Here is a 22,209-nt window from a genome sequence, read left to right on the forward strand (position 1 = left end):
TTGAGTGAAAGGAAAAAGAAAACGAGTGTTTTGGAGAGGACTTTTCAAAAAAGGAGAGTATTTTGAAGAGGAGAAGGGCAAAATGTTTCTATTGGAAAAAATAAAATAAATCTTTTCTAAAAAAATTTAAAAATATTTTTATATTACCCATCACATAGAAATTATGGTAAATGGAAAAAGAAATTTTTTTCACAAATACAGTGTTGGTGGGGTATTTTTTAACTATTTAAAAAAATATTTATTTTATAAAATAATAAGCACCACTTTTTCGTATGTAGCAGATAATTTACTGACGGACTCAGTTAAGTAAAAATAAAAAACATATAGATTTTGATTTCAAATCTTAAATCTTTTACCTACAGTTAGTGACGGTAGGTATATGTAATTTTCTTTTAGTGACACTCGATGTATAGCTAAAAGTAATTATAGTGAATTCATCAAAAGATGAGTGTCACAATAGATCATTTTTCTTGTAGTGACACGTTAATTGTAGCTAAAACATGGTTTTAGTGACAGATAAAAATATATCACAAAAAATTGAGTGTCACAGTAGGTACTTTTTTTTGTAGTGAGGGACAAAAGGAGAAAAGGGACAAATTGACTATTACGACTACTTTAGATAAGTCACGTGAATGTGTTAAAATTAAATAATCATCAGAGCGTTGATGAAGGCATGGCAATGGGGCGGGACAAAGACGGATTTTGCCTCCTCCATCTCCGTATCCGATTAATCGGGTAACATCCGCACTCGTCCATGTTTCATAGCGGATGTAAAATTTAAGTCTCCATCACTGTTTGCAACGAGTTTCGAGTTTTTCAATAACTTTTCCAGAAAACTTTCTCCATTTTCCCCCAAATTTGAGTATGTTATTTCATTCATTTAACTCGTCAATTAAACAAGATTTTTCAGATTTTTAACAACCTCAATTTCTCTCTAAAATATCCGACTTCTTCGTTTGTATAATTCGTTATTTTGCACCGTTCTATTTCACCGTAAGTCCGATTTGAGTGAAACCAACGCCAAAATGACCGTGTGAAAATGGCTACATTATCCACTGATTGGTTTTTCTGATTTATGGTAATTTTACTTGACCGAATTTCAAATTTAGTTTTTAGAGTATTTTCTCATAATTTATTTTTAACGTTTACCCATAAACTGTCGAGTTAGATCGATTGAAGGACAAAGAATCAATGAACAAAGGTTGTTTGCTCGTGGAATTGTATTCGTGTGTGAAAGCGTCGAAATAAGGTAAGGGGTGAGAGAACGTTTGAATTCATGAGTATAATATATTGTGAGATGAACGGGAAAACCGTATTTTCCAACGATTTATCTGGGGCTCGCTACGTATTTTCCAACGATTCATGAGTATAATATTTTGATATATCGTAATGTGATTATGATACGGTCTATTATAATTGTTGCGTGTTCTTCTTACTTATATTATACTATTAACATAATTTCGAAACTCACCTCTTTCGTTGTTTGTGTTTGACTGGCTTGGCCCTGCGTTTGCAAAATCGCAGTTGTTACATGTTAATGAGTCTTGAAGTTCAAGTTTGGGAGGAACCCTGCTCTGATCGGTGATACCGGGAATAAGGGTTGTAATTTGTATTTTACTTATTTATTTTGAAACGACTTTTGTATAAAAACCATGTAAATACTAGTAAGTTTTTAGAATTAAATCAAGTAATTATACTTAAATCAAGCTTATTGAGATTGCACTATGGAGTAAAGAAGTTTAAAGTGTTCCTTTTGATTTTTGAGAAACGTGATATCCTAAATTAAAAATTAAAGTTCTTATTTCCTTGGAAACATATTTTTATCCGCTGCAAATTTTATAGAAATATGATATAAATTATTATATATATTATTTTGGGGTTTAGAGTGTCACATTAGTGGTATTAGACCAATCAGCCCGAGTGGGTTGAGTGTTGATTCAATGTGAGTCAAATGTCATTCGTGTCAATTGTGTTTTCTTGTGTATTAATTATTTTCATTATCATGTTTTTTTTTTCTTGTTATATTATTGTGTTATGTGACGTATGCTTTATATAATTGTATATATTTTTGAAGTTACCAATTAACTATTTACTATCTTCTTACTCTAATTGTGTTGTGTTGTGGATTCTAAGTTCCTATTTCAGTGATTAAATATAATAGGAAATTATTTCTTAAAATTTAAGATAGTTTGAATTGTTGAGTGAGGTGAATTTCAGTGATAGTTTGAATTTCAGTGATTGAGTTAGTTACCTTTTGATCGGATTTGTGTTTATAACTTTGACTTTTTGCTCTTTTGTTATATTGGATAGTTAGAAATAATTTTTTTTCTATTGATGAACTACCATATGTTTGAAATTATGAATTTAATCGAGGTAATACTAATTATCGATTGATAGACTTTGCCTTTAGTGTCATTACATTATTATTAAAATTTTAATCTTGCTAATGAAGTCTATTTAGAAAGTTAGTAGTAATTTTGAAATACTAAGAAATTCCTATTATTAATAATAATAATTCTTGAATATTAGCGGTGGTAGAACTTAGAAGTTAAAAAATAAAAAATTGGTGACGGAGTTAGAGTTAACTTATTTTGTAAAATGAAAAATAACTTTTGTTTGAATTACTCTTGATTATTTAAAAAAATAATAAATTGAGTTGAATTTTTATTGGTTATAAAGTAACAATAATCTATACTACTGATTTTATCTACTAATTAAAATAGCTGAAAAGTTACACCATATTTTACTATATATTGTTTTTAAGAAAATAAAAAAGATTTTTTGTTATGTTGGTTTAGAGGGGCTGATGTGAATATTGAATAGTGAGTGTGTTGGGATATTTCCTTTAGAATAATTGATTGACTGATTCTAATATTATTAATTCATTAGAGTTTAACTTGATATTAGAGTTTTAGATTTTAATAATTCAGTAGTGATTTATAATGGTACTAAAAAAAAGGGGGTCACATGATAAAATGTCTACTAATTGAGAAAGAGAAGGAAAAAAAAAGGGTTAAAAAAATATTGATTTTAAAGCGTGGATATTAATTTTAAATCACTTGAAAGTGTTGATGGTTGTATCTAAATGATTAATGTTTTTATATTGCTTTTGAAATCAATTTAGGACATTCGTCATGTTAAAGATACTATAATTACCCTTCGCACTCCTGAATCATGTTAAAGATACTTTTAATTACCCTTGTTTGAATTTGAATGACTATAGTTATGGTTATCTTAAGTAGTTGACTACATGAGTATGAGTGACTAGCTACCCCGGTGACTCATCGTCAATAAAAAAGACAACGATAACTCATTATTTTGTTAGAAGTACCTTTTAATTTTATTTCTTTAATAGTTAAAAAACATGTCCATTGCTTATATCAATTGAATGAATTTAATTATTAAATATATGTTATTGGAAAATAGTAACTCTATCATTAGTTTCTTTTTTCCTTTCTCGTTGATTATATACAAATTATGTTTTTATAGAGTAATTGATTGTAAATCTATTTTAATATTATTAAGTTGTTAGATGTGTTTAATATTTTAAAAATTGCTCTGTTTGTCACATCTATGTTAAATTTGTTGAATGTTTGGTGATATGATTTAGACTTTATTTTAAGGAGTAAAACTAGTAATATTTGGTTTGGAGGAACTAGTTGAAATTGAGAACGTACATGGAATGTGTTTCATTTAACTAAACTAAATGAACTACATTATTATTGACAAAATCTATATGTTACGTTTTATATGTAAATTGTAGTGAGTAACTCTATCGTATTTTATTTCATAATTGAATGATAAATGTGATATGTATTTTTTTTTCATAATTGAATGATAGTGTTTAATTGATTTATTTTGTTATATTAGTCTATCATGCAATGTGAGTTGATTTTTTACATGTTGTGCTTAATTGGAGATTGAATGTCTTAAATATGGTTATAGACTAAGTTTGAATCTTGAGGGTGGTAAGTTGGATATTAGTTCACTCACCGAAAATTTCGAGGACGAAATTCATTAACAAGGGGAGAATTGTAACACCCCAAATTTTATAATAAACTATTTTATTAATTAAATATGATTTTAAATAATTAATTTGATGTTAAAATTATTTTATAATATATGTCGATAAATTTGGGAGCAATTTTCATTATATGGGTGCTTTCTATGATGTCCTAGTTTTATAAATATTAGATTAAATGAGCGTTATAAATAATAACTATTATATTTTATTATTTGATATATATATATATTTTTTAAAAATAATAGTATTTTAGTGTAATATTTTAAAGAGAAAGATTTTATGCAATTTTACGAGTATATATGCGTACCCAATTAATGTAATATTTTTTGTGTGCACTTGACTGATGTTAAGTATGCACGTAATTATACGTCAATTATTTGTAACTATTTTCTATTTTTATAAATAATTATCTTGAGATAGAATTGATATTGTGTTTGATTTCATTTATTTTTATATACTTGTTATGACATTGTGATTTTATATATATTTATTAAGATTTAGTAATTAATATAAAGTGTTAATGTTATATTTATTTATTTTATAATTTCAAATATTTTCTAACGATGGTAATAATCTAACGTAAGTATATGGAAAACTAAGTATAATTATAGTGAGTAATTTGAATATGAGAGTTTTGGTTATTACTATATTTTAAAAGATTAATTATTTTATTTTATAAAATATTAGTTTTGAAATATTAATAATGTTTTATTAATAAAATTGTGTTTTTAAAAAATAAAATAAAAATAGTAATAGTAAAACGTAAAAGAAGACTAATGGGATTGACCCTAATCCCTAATTGTTTTAATAAATTAAAATAAAAGAAATAAGAGAGAGAGAGAATTCAGCAGTCTTACCATGAGCAAACCATCAACAACCTATCGTTTGATAGCGGTGATCGATAACTGTTCCAGAAAACTTTCTCCATTTTCGTCCAAATTTGAGTATGTTATTTCATTCATTTAACTCGTCAATTAAACATAATTTTTCAGATTTTTAACAACCCCAATTTCTCTATAAAATACCCGACTTCTCCGTTTGTAGAATTCGTTATTTTGCACCGTTCTACTTCACCGTAAGTCCCATTTGAGTAACATCAACTCCAAAACGACTGTGTGAAAAGTGGATATATTATCCACTTATTGGTTTTCTGATTTATGGTAATTTTACTTGACTGAATTTCAAATTTAGTTTTTAGAGTATGTCCTCATAATTTGAACAAAGAGTCAATGAACAAAGGTTGTTTGCTTGTAGAATTGTATTCGTGTGTGAAAGTTTCGAAATAAGGTAAGGGGTGGGAGAGCATTTGAATTCATGAGTATAATATATTGTGAGATGAACGAGAAAACCGTATTTCCCAACGATTCATTTGGGGTTCGCTACGTACGACAGTAGCCCTTTGAGTTATAAACTAATTAATATGCAAAATAGAAATTGTGAGATTAAAATATGGAATAGAAATACTTATAAGGTGTTGATTGATTTGTTAAATGTGTGGTATTTAATATTATTGTGCTATTTGATTTAATTTCGTTAAATGTTGGACATTTGATATTATTGTGATATTTGATTTAATTTCGTTAAATGTGTGACATTTGATATTATTGTGATATTTGATTTATTATCGTTAAATGTGTGATATTTGATATTATTGTGATATTGGATGTCAAATGAATTTTATGAATATGTTTGATTAGACATGTTTAGGTGATGTGATAATAAAATGTGAATGCATTTTGATAAGTTTTATGTGATTATGATGATGTATAATTAATAATAATGGTGTTATAAATTTGTGATAAGTCTATGTGATGATGTATGATTGATGAGATTGATTTTATAAGATTGTGATGAGTATTTGTGATGACGTGTGATTAATGATAGTGATGTTATAAATTGTGATGAGAATATTGTGATTCCAATTTGTGTTTGAGATGAAGGTCTTAATGGAGTACCATAGGCCAACGAGGGGAGAAAATAAATGTTGAGAATTTCTGAAGTGGAGATTATTTTGTCATCATATAGGTAGTGTCTGACAAGCCTAGTGATTTCGAGGAAGTACAACTGAATGAGCCTGATCGTGGCGGTCTACTGTTGAGCCTTAAGGCAAGACTGTTAGACCTTGGAGGTATTCGAGTCGGGAATTCCTAGGTGACTTGGAGGTAGCACTCCAAATGTCGAGAGCTACCACACAACACACGTTTACCTCGACTGTCTCGTATATGTGTCTCGGGTTGAGTTGAGGGGATCTATGAGGACAGGGCCAATTTGAATTGTCCGTCCACCGGGATGGTGACATAGTATCAAGCCTCATAACCAAGTACTTCAGAGTTAGAATGGTACCACATTGTGAAGTAGAGTCTAAGCTCATGCATAACATTGCATTTCCTTGTGATTGTTTCGTTGTGATTGATGTGTTTCAAAAGTAATAATAATTATTCTTAGATGATTTGATGCATATTATAATGAGATGATTATTTTACTTGAGTGAATTTCATGTTATAATATGATACTATTTACTTAAATATTTTGATATATCGTAATGTGATTATGATACGGTCTCTTATGATTGTTGCGTGTTCTTCTTACTTATATTATACTATTAACACGATTTCGAAACTCACCTTTTTCGTTGTTTGTGTTTGACTGGCTTGGCCCTGCGTTTGCAAAATCGCAGTTGTTACAGATTAATGAATCTTGAAGTTCAAGTTTGGGAGGAGCCTCGCTTTGATAGATTATACCGGGGTTGTAATTTGTATTTTACTTATTTATTTTGAAACGACTTTTGTATGAAAACCATATAAGTACTAGTAATTTTTTAGAATTAAATCAAGTAATTATACTTAAATCAAACTTATTGAGATTGCACTATGGAGTAAAGAAGTTTAAAGTGTTCATTTTGATTTTTGAGAAACGTGATATCCTAAATTAAAAATTAAAGTTCATATTTCATTGGAAACATATTTTTATCCGCTGCAAATTTTATAGAAATATGATATAAATTATTATATATATTATTTTGGGGTTTAGGGTATCACATTCCACGCTCACACCCGCACCCATTCATATATATTTATAATTATAAATTTAAAAATTATGTCTATTATAATTAATATAATAAAGTAGTTGTTATTAAACAATAATACAATTAAAAATTATTTTCTATAGAGATAAGATTATAATTTTTAATATTTAAAAAATGTTAAATATATTTAATATGTATATGTATATAAAAGTTAAAAGTTACATTAATATTACTTACGGTGCAGGTGCGGGGTGAATATCACCACCTCAAACCTATCCTCCGAATTTTAATTTTGGAGAAAATCTGCACCAGTATCCTTACCCAATCAAAGTGGATTTTTTTCATCTAAATCAAACGGGTTTGGGTGTGTATCGGCGGGTGCGGGTTATTTTGCACATCTAGCAAAGAAGAAGTTGGCTAAAAATATTTTCATGTTACGTCCTTATTTGTTTGCCGATTTTATTCTCTCTCCCATAAATGTTGTTGAAAAGTAAGCCTTTGGAATTTACTCAAAAGTTCGAAGTGTACATTTTATACACATTTATCTTCCTCGCGATAATGGATTCTCTCAATTGCAATTCTCTAATTTTTCTCAACCGCAACATATCAAGCATCAAAATCATTCTCCTGTTTTCTTTATAATTATTATTGCCTCTGATATACTCTTTTAGGAAGAGTTTAACAAAATTAAGGTTAGATCTAAGAAGATAAAGAACAAGAGATAAACTAACTTAACTAACATTAAAAACATTGTTTTCTTCATTGATCAGTTCCTAAATGTCTCCATGAGACAACATATAGTGTTACTAATGGATAATGACCTAAAAGGTCTAAAGACTAAAAAGCCCAACTAAACAATATTCAAAATAAAAGTCAAACTAATATAAAATACTACATCTAACTTTAATTAAATACCTAAATTGTTTATTTAATAATTATATTCTCTAATATTTTATCACTCCCGGATCTTTAGTGTCCTTTAAATATTTTATTTTTTTCCAAAATTTTGATTTTTTAGAAAACTAAGATACAATTAATAATTGTTTTTCTTTTATATCCTAAAAAGATGTATTAAATAAATGTTGTTATTACTTAGTGAATGAAGAGTAAAAACTACTAAACTAATTTAAATTTATTATTTTTTAACATGTGTTCAAGGGAAAATGATTAAAGTTCAAGGAGAGAATAATTGTTTTTCTTTCTCATATTTAATGATTGATATGCTACAATTGAGAACAAAAATAAATAAATTCCAATTGATAGTTGAAATATATATAATATGGTTTCACAATATAAGTTCACAAAATTTTAAACTCCTCAAATATGGCTTAAACTAGTTGCTTTTCATTGTATGACATATTTTATTTTGAAATTACTCATTTGCCATATTTGAATATTGATGCATGGCTTCATTTGATTTAAACAAGCCACATAAAGATGACTTACACGTTGCCTTTTATAAATGAATTGGTAAATGTTTATATCATTGTCATTTAAATTATTTCAACTCTTTCATTTAGCCATTTGCATTTAACTATTCCATCAATATTTGTTGAAAATTAATCTTTTGGGGAGTATACTATTATAAGTAAACCTTTTGAAATTTTCTAGTATTACTCCATCCCTTCCGAATTTTGGTCCTTTTAAACTTTTTATTTTTGTCTAAAAATTTTAGTTTTTTTAGAAACTCAAGATCTAATTAGTGATGTTTTTCTTTTATACTCTTAAAAATCCAAAAGCATGCATTAAATGAATTATATTTTTATTTATACTCTTAAAAATCTAAAAGCATGCATTAAATAAATTATATTTTTATTTAATAAATGAAAGGTAAAAAAGACTAAATCAATCTACATTTGTTATTTCTTAATATGTGTGTCAAAGTCTAAAAGAATCAAAGTTCAAACACAAACGAAGTAGTAATTAATTTGATGGAAAATGTGTAAGTAGTAGAAGGAATACTGGTACAAGTGATAATTTATATGTCTCGATCTATCTTTTTGTTGTCAATTTTGCACATCTTGTGTTCGTATATCATTAATAGTAATATTCTCTTTTTGCTTCTTCCTAGTGAATGTTTTCTTTGCTATTATAATGCTATTGATTTGTATAAATCTAGTTTAAAACTTGTATTAGATAACAATAGTTAGTTATTAGTCGGTTACTTAAGTTGTACGTTAGTTAATTTTGGTTATAGTTGGCTTAGCTATGTATGACTTGTTACCTATACACTTGGGTTGTGAGTGTGTTATATAAAGGATAATCAACTAACTTGCAAATTACACTTTGTAGAATGATTCATGAATTCTAATGAGAACTTACTCATAAGTACTTTTCTTCTTTACTAATATGGTATCATATATAGCTTTTGGTTTGAGAGCATCACCACCTTCTTCAATGGCCCCTAAGAACAATAATCAGCGACTTAATCTTAAGATCTCATTCGTATCTCAGAGTTGCAAAAAGAAATTCACAATAGACAAGGTAATGCATTTGCTTTTGATTGTTTTACTAGTTTAACAATCTTGTAGATAGAAATAGATAATAATTGCCTCATTCCTCAATGTAATTCTACATCCACCACAATTAGATAATTGTATTGAAATTTTCTAGTATTACTCCCTCCGTCTCGAACTTGGTCCATTTAAACTATTGTCCTAAAATTTTAGTTCTTTAAGAAAATCAAGATGTAATTAATGATGTGTTTTTTATACTCTTAAAAATCCAAAAGCATGCATTAGATAAATTATGTTTTTACTTAATCAATGAAGGATCAATAAAAAAAACTAAACCAATATAAATTAGTTATTTCTTAATATATGTGTCAAAGTCTAAAAGAATCAAAGTTAATACACAAAGGGAATAGTAATTAATTTTATACAACTGATAATTTTATGAAATATGGATAAAACTATAATCCAGATCTCATCCAAATATATGGACACTTTTTTATATTACTTTCTCTGCTTCTCTAATCATCGTTTAAGGTTGACGTACAGGCACTATCACTACTAGAAATTTGCTTTTTACCAGCGGATTTTCCTGCGGAATTATATCCGTTAGTAATACGTGAGGATTTTCCTGCGGTTCTACAATTATCTTAAGACTTTTCCTGCGGTATCGAGTTCTGGAGGAAAAACGACAGGTAACGTTTTCTTTTGCTGCGGATTTACACACGACTATGTTTCCGCAGCAAAGTTCATCTTTTTCCATAGGATTATCTGCGGAAAATTTCCGAAGCAAATGCCATGGCAAATTCCGCAGGATGTTCCGTGTCAAAGTTTATGAGTGTTTTATCCTTAGGAAATTCCGCAGGTAAGTTTCATATCAATTTTTATGATTTTATTTTCATATAATTAAAAAAATAAGACAAGCTGCACAATTAAATATGACAATATAATTCGGGCTCGCAGTAGCAATATGCATCTGAATCCATCTTGATTTGGAAAGAAAAACTCGTTTTGATTTAGTGTGGGTTTGGGTTTTCCCGAAATTAAAATTTAGAGTAGGAGAGACACTTTGGAGTGTTATATTTCTGCATCTGAACCCGCTCCACTACATTTAACAATATACTATATTTTGAATCATTAATATTATTACAAATTAATATTTTTATGCTATTTTATTTGACTTTTATTTTAAAAGTCAACTTTTACAATTTATTTGAATTTCTCCTCCAAAGAAAACATTTACGAGTTATTTGTAACATGTAATTTAAGTAATTTAAGAGTTAAACTTTATTTATATATTTTTTAATTTTTATTAAAAGACATTTTTGAATTGATTTATTTTAACAACAAGTATTTTTTTTATAAAAAAAATGAAAATATTTTTAAAATGTTAATTATTATTTTTTTGTAAAAGGGCAAGCCCAAAAACAAAATGTTATTCATAGTTCTTTTAAAGTTATTAGTTATAATAAGTAGGAATGTAACAATCAACATTTGCATTTTACCATAAAAGAGTTTGTCCCCACTAACACGTCTAGAATGCGTTGTAACGATCCGAAAAGGTTGAAGTTGAATAAAGGTTATCGAGAATAACGTAGAATTTTGACGTAGTGGCTGTATACAGGGGTATTTTGGTCTATTGCAAATAGAAGTACAAGAAAACGAAAGCGTACAGACTCGGACGGTCCGATTTGACCAGAAGGTCTGAGGGCGAATAAATGATCGGAATTTTTTTTATAAACATTTTTCTACTAAAATTATAAAATTTTAATATCTTTTTTAAATAGTAGTTTTTTTAATATTTTTTAAACAACAAGTATAAACAGAAGTTCGTCCAACTTAAAAGTAGGTTTGGATGGGATAGTTAGAAATTTTAAGAATTATAGACAATTTAAATATTTCAATTAAATTCATTTCATTTCTAAATTGTGTTGTTTACATAAATGAATTGGACTTTTAAATTGAGCAATTTTTATATAATGGTTAAAATTATAAACTTGAAAAAATAATATGGATCATCATTCATATTTCTTAAAGTAGAGAAGGATTTTGAATTTTTTAGATTTTATATCGGGTTCGAAATTCGCTAAATTTAGTTTTGACAAAATATTTACATAAAATCTCTTTATTTTGAACATTCTATTTTTGAAGAAAATTACGTTATTTTAGAAAAACTTCTCATCCAAATATACTATATGAGAGAAAAAAAGTGGGAAATAATGTGAAAAATGAAAAAGATGTAAAAAGTATGTGTTGCATTATTTGATATAAGTAAAGAGAGAGAAATGATATTATTTTTAAAGGACAAATATCCCTTAAACTAATTTGTTTTCTTATTCTAATTTAATAATTTTTAAGTTTCAAATAATTTAGTTTATTTAACTTTAAAATTAATTAATATTTCATTTGGTCCCCCAACTTACCCAACTTGTTGGATTAGTTTTTTTCAATTGACTCCTACATAGCCATGATCGCACAGCACAGTGTCACCGATTACCACTCAACACCCACAAAACCATTGACGTATAAGAAGAAACGTGTTTGGTCTTGGAATAATTAAATTGAATTTGACCCAAAAAAAAAAAAAAAGAGTTGTTAGTTGAGAATTGAGAATTGTTGTTAGGTTTGGAAGAGAAAGGAAATAAAAGAATCTATTCGTTGTTACTTCTTCCTCACCAGCTTCTTTTTCATCATCTGACCGGTGAGTTCTTCATTTCTCTCCTCTTGCTCTTATAAGAAGAAACGCGTTTGGTCTTGGAATAATAAAATTGAATTTGACCCAAAAAAAAAAAAAGAGTTGTTAGTTGAGAATTGAGAATTGTTGTTAGGTTTGGAAGAGAATGGGAATAAAAGAATCTATTCGTTGTTACTTCTTCCTCACCAGCTTCTTTTTCATCATCTGACCGGTGAGTTCTTCATTTCTCTCCTCTTGCTCTCACTTTTTTTTTTCAGTTCTAAGATTTCTATTACGTTGTTCTGTTTATTTCGTACGAGATCTCATAATTTTTTATATCACCGATCTTGTTATCAGTGTCAGCTTAGGTTATTCAGCATGTGTGTTTCTTCTGATTTAGGGTTTTTCTTCTGATTTAGCCACCACCGTCACACCTTGCGGCCATCGAATCTTAACCTCTTTAAGTTGCATCTCAACTTCGTTGTCATCTAACCTCATCGCCTTTGTAAGTGTTGCATGCCACTCTATTTTATTTCAGTCTCATTTCTTGCCATTTTTCATTATTCTCGTTAATTGTAGTGAGTTAGGGTTTTGATTTTCTTCTGATTTAGGGTTTTTCTTCTAATTTAGTGTTTTTGTGTGTTGTTTCTTTGAACATTTTCAATTTGCAAATTGCTTTAGTTGCTAGAATAGGTGTTTTTCTAACATTGTCGCCATTGCTACATGCATAGAGGTATTGATGCTGATTCAATGTCCCTATCAATTATTATTTCCATTGTTGCCATTTTCCACTTTGTTGTTTGGTTTTGCTTAGTTTTGTTGGACTTTCAGGTACAAGCTTAGGTTTGTCTTGTACTACTTTATTTATTTGCAAGGTTTTTGGTTAGTATAAGATAGTTCGGTGAAAAAAATTCAAATGTGTTGTTTAATTGTCTCACAACATGCTTCAAAATATAGGTTTATATATATGTTAATATTTGTGGTTTTTTGTGTTGTTCTATAAGTTTAATAGGATAGTTGTGAAAAAAACTTCTGTTTGCATCTTAATGACATCATTTGTGTCCCCATATAAAAGCCTATATGAAGTCCCTTTAAGGCCTTGTTCTCTTAGAATCCTTTCTAGCTTCTTTGGTTTTAGCCATAACCAATTGAAACTGAAATCGGCTTTTTTGCGGCCATAGAATCTTAACCTCTTTAATTTGCATCTCAACTTCGTTGTCATCTAACCTCGTCGTGACTACAAAACTAGGTGCATTTGTGCCTCTGCACGTGATTGCAAAACTAGGTGATTGATGTGAGTTTCTCATTAATCTGCATATATATATATATATGAGATAGCTAGGTGTTGTGTACTTCTTGGTAAAATATCTCTTAGCTCACACCAAGAAGCAGAAAGTGGAATGCAGCCAAGGGTGATTTGCCGGCACTTATACAGTAATTAATTGACCGTATACATATATGTACATTGATGCATAGTGTCGACAAGTTTCTCTTGGCTATATTTCACTTTCTACTTCTATTGTGTGATGCTCTTTGCAGACTCTGTTGTAACTGTCTTAGATAGTTGTAATTAGGATAGTTAGTTTAGTTTGCTATGTACTTTTTCTGTTAATTTTGCCTTTCATCTTCATCCAAATCAGTTTAGTTAGTTTAGATGGAATGAGAAGAAGTATTATTCAGAATATGCTTAATGGTTCTCACATCAATAGTATAACCATTTTGTGGTTAATTTAGTCTGATATATAGTAAGGTGAAGCAAGCAAGCTATACTTTGGTTGTTATCCTTATGGTTGATCTGTTATGGCATCTTATTGAGGAAAATTTCTTAAATATAAGGGCCTAATTTCCTATTTTGAGTGTCAGGTTTCCAACAGCAGTCATAGTAAGAGTTGCAGTAACATTAATTGCGATATTTGATATTGTGATAAAATGCAGTCGATATGGTATCAATTGAAGTTGTTTTTTGAGTTTGATATTAAACTGCTCCTAGTTTTTAAGTCTCTATTGTTTCATATTAAATGTTTTATTTGAAATATTTGATTGTCTCATACTGTTCACTATTTTATATTACTGATGAAGAATTAAGTATTTTTTATTAATATATTTTCTTATTAATTGTATCTAAAACATTTAACTATTCATTGTAAAAAATACACCTAATTGCTCTACTAACTAATTTATGATTAAGGACAATTCTTGCATGTCCTGCACTACTCTATTACTCTTTGACACACCGTTTTGTATTATGAAACCTATTAAACGCACCGTTTTGTTCACTTTCTCAGTCAACACTGTTTGTTGGTTATCCAGGCACATAATGTCCACAACATTATTTGGTACGCACCACTCTGTTTCTATAGGCTGTTTTGGATAGTGAACTTATAATGATGACAGTTTCATTGTCCTTACTTAAAAAAATTATTGTGGCTGTTTGTTGTACTGAACTTCAAATACGAAACAGAGCATCAAAAGCTATTGAAATTCTGGAAGCATATGAAGGGGCATTAAAGATTATCCTCCAGAAAGTGAACGGATTGAGCATGGAGAAATGCTTTTATATATAAGGTATTTCCTCTGGCTAATTGTGAATATCAATGTGCTAGCACTTGGTCTTGCAAATATTTTAAAAAGATGTCAGTTTCTTTTATGAAGCTTGAATTTCTCTATCTCAGATTATTGTTTCGTTGAATCAATCTCAAATTATGGTTTGATGATATAGAAGAAGTGAAATGATAGGACACTGGATTTGCCTAATAAACTTTACTTTGGTCATGTATAACTATGAGCAACTTTTTGACTGAGCACTTTCGCCTTCATGTTTTATGCATCAGGTTGTTGCATGGAGTTCTGTTCTTGGTAAGCAACTAGAGCAAAAGAAAAGAAAGAAGATTGTCAATCCTACTACACCCGTTGTCCCTCTTGCCAAACATTTAAGGAGATAAAGGGATATATATTGTTTACCCGTTTTTGAAATATTTTAGTTTATATGATCATGTACAATGTGTGTATATATTATACTCATATTTTCTATAAAGTAAAGCCTTTGGTTTATACATTATAATTAAAATTTTAATGTTAAGACTTTGTTTTCCTAAGAAGTTCATGCTTTAATTAATATTTAGTATGATTTGTGAATTCGATATAAATTTTGTTTCAGAGTATTGTAATAGTATTCCAACTAAAGACTAATATTAAATATTTAAAAAATGTATTTATAATTATGTGTAATTTTCATATAAATCGAAATTCAGAAGAAAAAAAAAAACCAGTACAAATCAAAAATATACATTAGAAACGTTACTACGGATTTACCTTTGGATTTTCATGCGAAACATATTATCAACTACATGTGACATTTCCTGCGGAAATACCCTTGGAAAACATTCGTAGAAATGGTACTGCAGATTTGTTCTACATGAATATTCATAAGCAAATACCTTAAGTTTATAAAACATATGCTGCGGAATGTGTTTAGTTTTCCTGCGGATTTATCCGCATGTACGTTACCTGCGGATTCAGAAATCCTCAGGAAACAGTTATCCACGAAGGTTTTACGTGGGGAAATAGTTCTGCCAATAAATCCGCAGGTAATGTGTATTCCTGCGGATTTTTAGCTTTATTCCGCAGGAAAATCCGCAGGTAAAACACTAATTTCTAGTAGTACCGAGAAAAGTCTTGCACAATGTTTTTTTAAGTATTAGAAAGCACTCTCAAGCGTTATTTATCTCAGCGCTATTAAAAGTATATACATCGTTTAGACTTAGACACACATATTAAAAATTAATAAATTTATATTGATTTAGTATTTGTAATCCTTTATTCATTAAATAAAAATAAAATTTATTTAATGCATATTTTTGGATTTTTAAGAGTATAAAAGGAAAAACATCATTAATTATATCTTGATTTTCTAAAAGAATCGAAGTTTTGAGATAAAAGTAAGGTTAAAGGACCAAAGATCAAAAACTTAGAAAATAAGATATAACAATGCTTTTTTAGACAATAGCGATGTCTAAATAACACCGCTTCCTGTTATAAATTCCTGTAAAAAAATCAACTTATAAAACACTTTTTAGTATAAATACTAAATTATTTTTTGTTTTATTAATTGTGCTGAATTTTTTATGTTGTTATTCAATTACCCCTTTTATTTTCTTCCTATAAATGTTGCTAAAAAGTTAAGATTGTAAATTTGAAACTTGTTTAAAAGATGGAAGTGTGTATTGACTACATTTGATATACCTTTCTCTCACTCTTATCTTTTGAAAGTGTAAATGAGAGTGGCTTACAATCCACGTAAAAGCCATCTTTCTTTTTAAAATTAAAATATTTAAGATTTTAGAACTAAAGCTATTTATTTAAACAAAAAAATATTTACATATACTCTTCCATTTTTAACAATAAAAATGTAACTTTTCTCCAATATTATTATTCAAATTTTATTATTCAAAAATAACTTTTTGTGGCGATTTTTATTTTATTTTTAACAGAGCTGAAATCACTTTCAAACACCTAACTATTAAAGATTACTTAATCTTTAATAACAGTTCTGTTAGAGCAAGTTGTATTGAGAGGAATTGAAATTGAGAAAAAAAGAAAAGAAAACAAAAGTTCAGAAAACAAAGATTGATCAACTGAATCTAGATAATGTTCTCGGTTTAACAAATTTATATTAGTTTGAGCACTAACTGTCAAAACAGAATTCTAACATTCTTAACTACTACTTCTAACTATATTATGGCATTCCTAACTAACTAGAAATCACTTTTAATTTTATTTAACCTGTCCCTAATTCAAAGTGATTCAATTGACATTAATACAAGATTGTTCTTTATCTATTTGAACTTTACCCTCTTCAAGTTTTTAGTTAGGATGTTTGCATTTTGATCATTGGTACTGCAGTGCTCTAGTTTCATTTTTCCTTCCATCACTTGATCTCTTAAGAAGTGAAACCTTGTTTCTATATGTTTGCTCCTTCCATTAACACTTGGATGTCTTGCTCATTCTCGAGCAAAATGTCCTACTTCACCACACTGATAGCACATTTTTATGTGTTTTGCTGATTTGTTCACAAAACCATTAGCAACCTTACAACCAACTATTTTCACATCAGGTCTCTTAGATTTACTCCCTTTCACTTCAAAGATATTCAACACTTCTACTTGCCTTAACCCTTCATCTCTTTCCAACTTTTCAACCCTATGTAGAATATCAGGATCAATAAAATCATACACATTATGGCCATCCAAAATATCGGGCATTATATCTTCTTTCGTTCATCATCGGCTAAGATATAATGTTTTCTCAAGTTCATGGAGTATACATCTGCCCCTTCATTTTCTTCCTCAATATCCTTATCAATTTTTCTCTTCTTCTTCTTAGTAGCTGCTTGCTTAACTTTAGCTTCCAAAACTGTTGGGGGAATACACATAGGCCTTTCCTTCTAGTCACGTGGTTTTGGAGTTGCAACATGAAAACAATCATTGATTTCTTAGATTTCATCTTTATCTCCACCATCTGAATCAGCAATCTCTCACAAGCTGCATTATTCACCACAATCACACCTTTTTCAGTCAAGGCACTCATGGTCAACAACACATTAGTTTTTTTCCCTCGCCACCTTGACCAACTTCAGTTTTCAATGCTTCAGATTTCATCTTCGCCACTAACTTCATGTCCTCTTCCAACAATCCATCCAGCACTTGCAAATTAGTCTTGTTGCAAACCAAACGACCAACAGCTCTTGCCCTACTTCTAGAAGCTACAACATGAGTTTTAGCCACATCCATTGGTTTCTCTTTGACCTCACTCTTACAATCATCACTATCGTCATCCAGCCCAATCACTTCCTTATTTATGCGAGTAGAAACTGTAGATACCCTTCTCTTGCTACTTGGCACAAAAACAGGAGTGACTGGAATATTAGCATTTTTGTTTACTTGCTCAACATCTCCTACATCAACTCATGCTTTTTCTCCATGATTGATTGTTTTCCTTTGAGTTGTAGTTCTACATGTCAAACAAGATTGAACAACTGGGGTACCAACATCACCTTCCATTGGATTCAAAATCTCATCCAATCCTACAACCTCCATCATTCTTGAAGATCTGGTTGGTAGTGTTGTTTTGAAGGTTGTATTTTTGGATAGTGGTGTCTTCAATACAAACCTCTTTGCACTATCAAACATCTTTATTTGTCCATGTTCCATCTTCATTGAATATCCCTTTTGAAGTAGTTGTCCAAGGCTTAGCAGATTGTTCTTCATTCTTGGCACATACAACATATCACATATGAACTATTGCTTTCCATCTTTCCTTCGAATCATAACCTTTCCTACTCCTTCTGCAGTTACTTTGCTATTATCTGCAAATCTGATTTCCTTTTTTATTCTTTCATTAAGACTCACAAACCACTCCTTATGTCCAATCATATGATTAGAATAACCAGTATCGAGAAACCAGAACTGGGACGAAGAATGTTCTTCATTTGTGGTAGCCATTATAACACATCATCTGAATCTGAATCATTAGTTGCCATTTGAGCTTCATCATCCTCTCTTTGTATCTTCTTGTATCTGCATTCATTTGAAAAATGCTCCAATTTTTGACAATTATAACATTAGATCCCTTTCTTGTTGAATTTCTTTTTACCATTCGAATTCTTGTTGTTATCACATCTGTTTTGGTTTCTTGAATTTTCATCCCCTTCATCAGAATCATCAGCCTCTTCATCAAAATCATACTTCTTGTACCACTTGAATTTACCCTTGTCTATCTTGTGTTTCACATCACCTTGGCTGGTCTTCTTGCTAACTTTGCCGCGCAAGGTTTGCACTTGAGATGCTGAGGTTGCTGCACACCTTTCTCTTACTCTCAGTTCATGATCTTCAAGAGAGCCTTGCAAATCCTCCACCTTCATCTTATCAAGATCATATAATTTTTTAATAGCCCCCACAATATGATCATACTTTTGTGTTAAAGTCATAAGAATCTTTTCAATAACCACCACTTTAGTTACTGATTCACCATTTGTTCTCATCTTATTAACAACAACCTACACACGATCGAAGTAATATGCCACAACTTCATCTTCTTCCATCTGCAATAGTTCGTATTGCCTTCTTAGCATTTGGAGTTTCACTTTCTTGGCCTTTTCCCCACCTGTATAGTACTTAACCAAGATTTCCCATGCCTTCTTTAATATAGTTGTCTTTGAAATCCTCTCAAAGTTTTTTGAATACACACTTTGATGGATGTAAAACTTTACCTTGCAATCTCTTTTCTTGCAATCTTTGAAAGTTGTTTGTTATCTTTATTGTTGGATTCACACCAAGTATAGTACTTAACCAAGATTTCCCATGCCTTCTTTAATATAGATGTCTTTGAAATCCTCTCAAAGTTTTTTGAATACACACTTTGATGGATGTAAAACTTTGCCTTGCAATATCTTTTCTTGCAATCTTTGAAAGTTGTTTGTTGTCTTTACTATTGGATTCACACCAAGTTGTTCATAGTCATCAAGAGCAATCTCAAACACTTATTGAGCTCCCAAAAACGACCTCATTGATGAAGACCACCTCTCCCAATTCTTCCCATCAAGGATTGGCAAATTCGATGAAAATCTTCCTCCATTCATGTCTTTTTCCTTTCACTCACACTTGTGTTTCCCAATTTTTTATTTCCTCACACTTGAACTCGTTTTTCTCAAGGTTTAGAACTCAAGCTCTTGATGTCAATTGTTAGAATAGGTTGTATAATTGAGAGGGGTTGAAATTGAGAAGAAGAGAGAAGAAAACAGAAAGTTCATAAAATAGATTGATCAATTACATCTGGAGAATGTTCTCTGTTTTACGAATTTATATCAATTTGAGCACTAACTGTAAAAACAAAATTCTAACCTTCTTAACTACTTCTAACTATATTCTAAAATTCATAACTAACGATCACTTTTAATTTCATTTAACAAGTTCCTTAAAAAAATGCTATTGTAGCATAGTTTAATGCAATAAAAGTTTACCAATCATACAACATTCTATAGTCATCTCTCCCTATCGTGCTGAGTTGAGGACCACCCTTAACCACTACTTATTGAAAGCTAACACGTCTAATGAAATTTCCATATCAAATCACTTTGAAAACAAATATCATATTCAATAGTTTATGTTTTCTATAACTTTTAATTCAATCAATTCTTCTTACATATGCTAAAAGATTGATTTTTACAATTACTTAATTCGATAGGGAGCATAAAAATTCATTTGCTTTCATTTTTCATGTATTAAATATGAATTTTAAAATTATGTAAAAATGAGTCTTATATATGTTAGAAATTGAAAGTGGTTTTAATTCCTATTACATTTATGTATAAATATGAGTTTGTGAGTTAGCATGTATTATCTATTTACTATTTATTATAAAAATAATTTATAATTTACGTAATATCACTTTTTTTAAATAAAAAAATTAATAAAGTAAAAAAAGTGTATTTTAAAATTAAAATTTAATAAAAAACTATTTAACATTCTTCCACTATGCAAAGTCACTTATCTTCAAATTATTAAAAGACATCAATAACAGAAGAGGAGGTGAATAATAAGATAACAAGGTATGTAAGCGAATTGTAAATAAAAATACAGATGTTTAATAGAATATTATAAATTGTAATAAAAATACACATTTAAAACCCTCTTCCTTTCACATACATATCACGGGATCAACTATGTTGTATATATGGGTGGACTCACTCCCCAAGTGAAACCCACTAGTTTTATTAGTATTAGTAATATTATTATAGAAATAAAAGAAAGAAAAGAAGAAAAAAGAAGGTATTATAAGGCTAGGCCCATGTGAAGGAAATAAAAGGGATTTGAAATCCCTATTTTAGATGTGATGAAGAAAGAGAACGGTTGTCAAAGAAGAAAAATAAGGGTTTGGTTCCGGTGGTGCTAACAGGTGTGTAGCAAACTTGCTCTCTGTTTGATCTACAAATTTAGTATGTTATTCCTACTACTGAGTTTGTTGCTTTAATATATAGTTTGAGTAGTTTTATCTTCTCTGATAGTTACTTTGGCATACCCACTTTAGTGGAAGATTGTTATAAGGTTGTTATTGTTGATTGATGTTCCCTATTGTTATTAGGAATACTCTGGTGTACCCATTAATTATTATAGTGGAAGTTTTTACTGGACTAGGTCCCGTGGTTTTTATTCTCTCAATTTGAGGAAAGTTTTCCACGTTAAAAATTGTGTTTGTCTCATATTTAATTTTCTGCCAATTATTTTTGCTTTGTGGAATTGTATTTTCTATTTGGCCATTTATCTGCACAGGTGGGGGAAAAATATTCCACTTTATTGAGATAGTTATCGCTAATTATCTCTGGTTTTTCCCAACAAAGTGGTATCTAGAGCTCGGTTGATTCGATTTGTGCATTTAAATGGAGGAGGAAAATAAAGGTCCCAATATGGTTAAATTCAACTCTTCTAATTACAAACTTTGGAAGACTCTCATGGAAGACATGTTATACACTAAAGATTTGTATGATCTTATTGAGGGTAACACTGCTAAACCCGCATATAAATCTGACGCTAACTGGAAGAAGATGAATAGAAAGGCAGTGGCGTTGATCAGACAATGGTTGGATCTTAGTGTATATCCACATGTTGAAATTGAAATAAATGCTACTAAGATGTGGGAAAAATTAAAAGAGTTGTATGAACGAAAAAATGTGCAAAATAAAATATTATTGATTCAGAAGTTGGTGAATATGAAATACAAAGATGGGAATTCAATGGCAGAGCATATGAGTATTTTTCAGAATACAGTGAATCAGTTGACAACTGCAGAAATTAAATTAGATGATGAGTTGCAAGAGTTATTATTTTTGAGTTCCTTGCATGATAATTGAGAAGTGTTTGTTGTGACGTTGACCAATTCAGCTCCAAGTGGAAAGTTGAAAATGTTAACAGTTAAAGAGAGCATGTTGAATGAAGAAGCTCGAAGAAAGGAACGTGGTTTGATTGGTTCTTCCTCAAAGTCA

General features: G+C 29.6%; 1 long non-coding RNA gene across 4 annotated transcripts; it reads left to right on the forward strand.

Annotated features, from left to right (window-relative positions):
* The first annotated feature begins 12,227 nt into the window (after positions 1-12,227).
* LOC101499032 (uncharacterized) lies at positions 12,228-15,240 on the forward strand. 4 transcript variants are annotated; one of them, XR_001144781.3, is made up of 5 exons: positions 12,228-12,405; positions 12,531-12,678; positions 14,459-14,509; positions 14,635-14,738; positions 15,005-15,240. It is a non-coding gene; the product is annotated as an uncharacterized lncRNA (long non-coding RNA). The 4 variants fall into 4 exon arrangements; XR_001144780.3 differs by having other exon boundaries at positions 12,231-12,405; positions 12,574-12,678; XR_003470249.2 differs by having other exon boundaries at positions 12,231-12,405; positions 12,574-12,678; positions 14,484-14,509.
* The last annotated feature ends 6,969 nt before the right edge of the window (positions 15,241-22,209 follow it).

This window comes from Cicer arietinum, chromosome 3 (genome assembly GCF_000331145.2).
Source record: "Cicer arietinum cultivar CDC Frontier isolate Library 1 chromosome 3, Cicar.CDCFrontier_v2.0, whole genome shotgun sequence".
Taxonomy (NCBI): Eukaryota; Viridiplantae; Streptophyta; class Magnoliopsida; order Fabales; family Fabaceae; genus Cicer; species Cicer arietinum.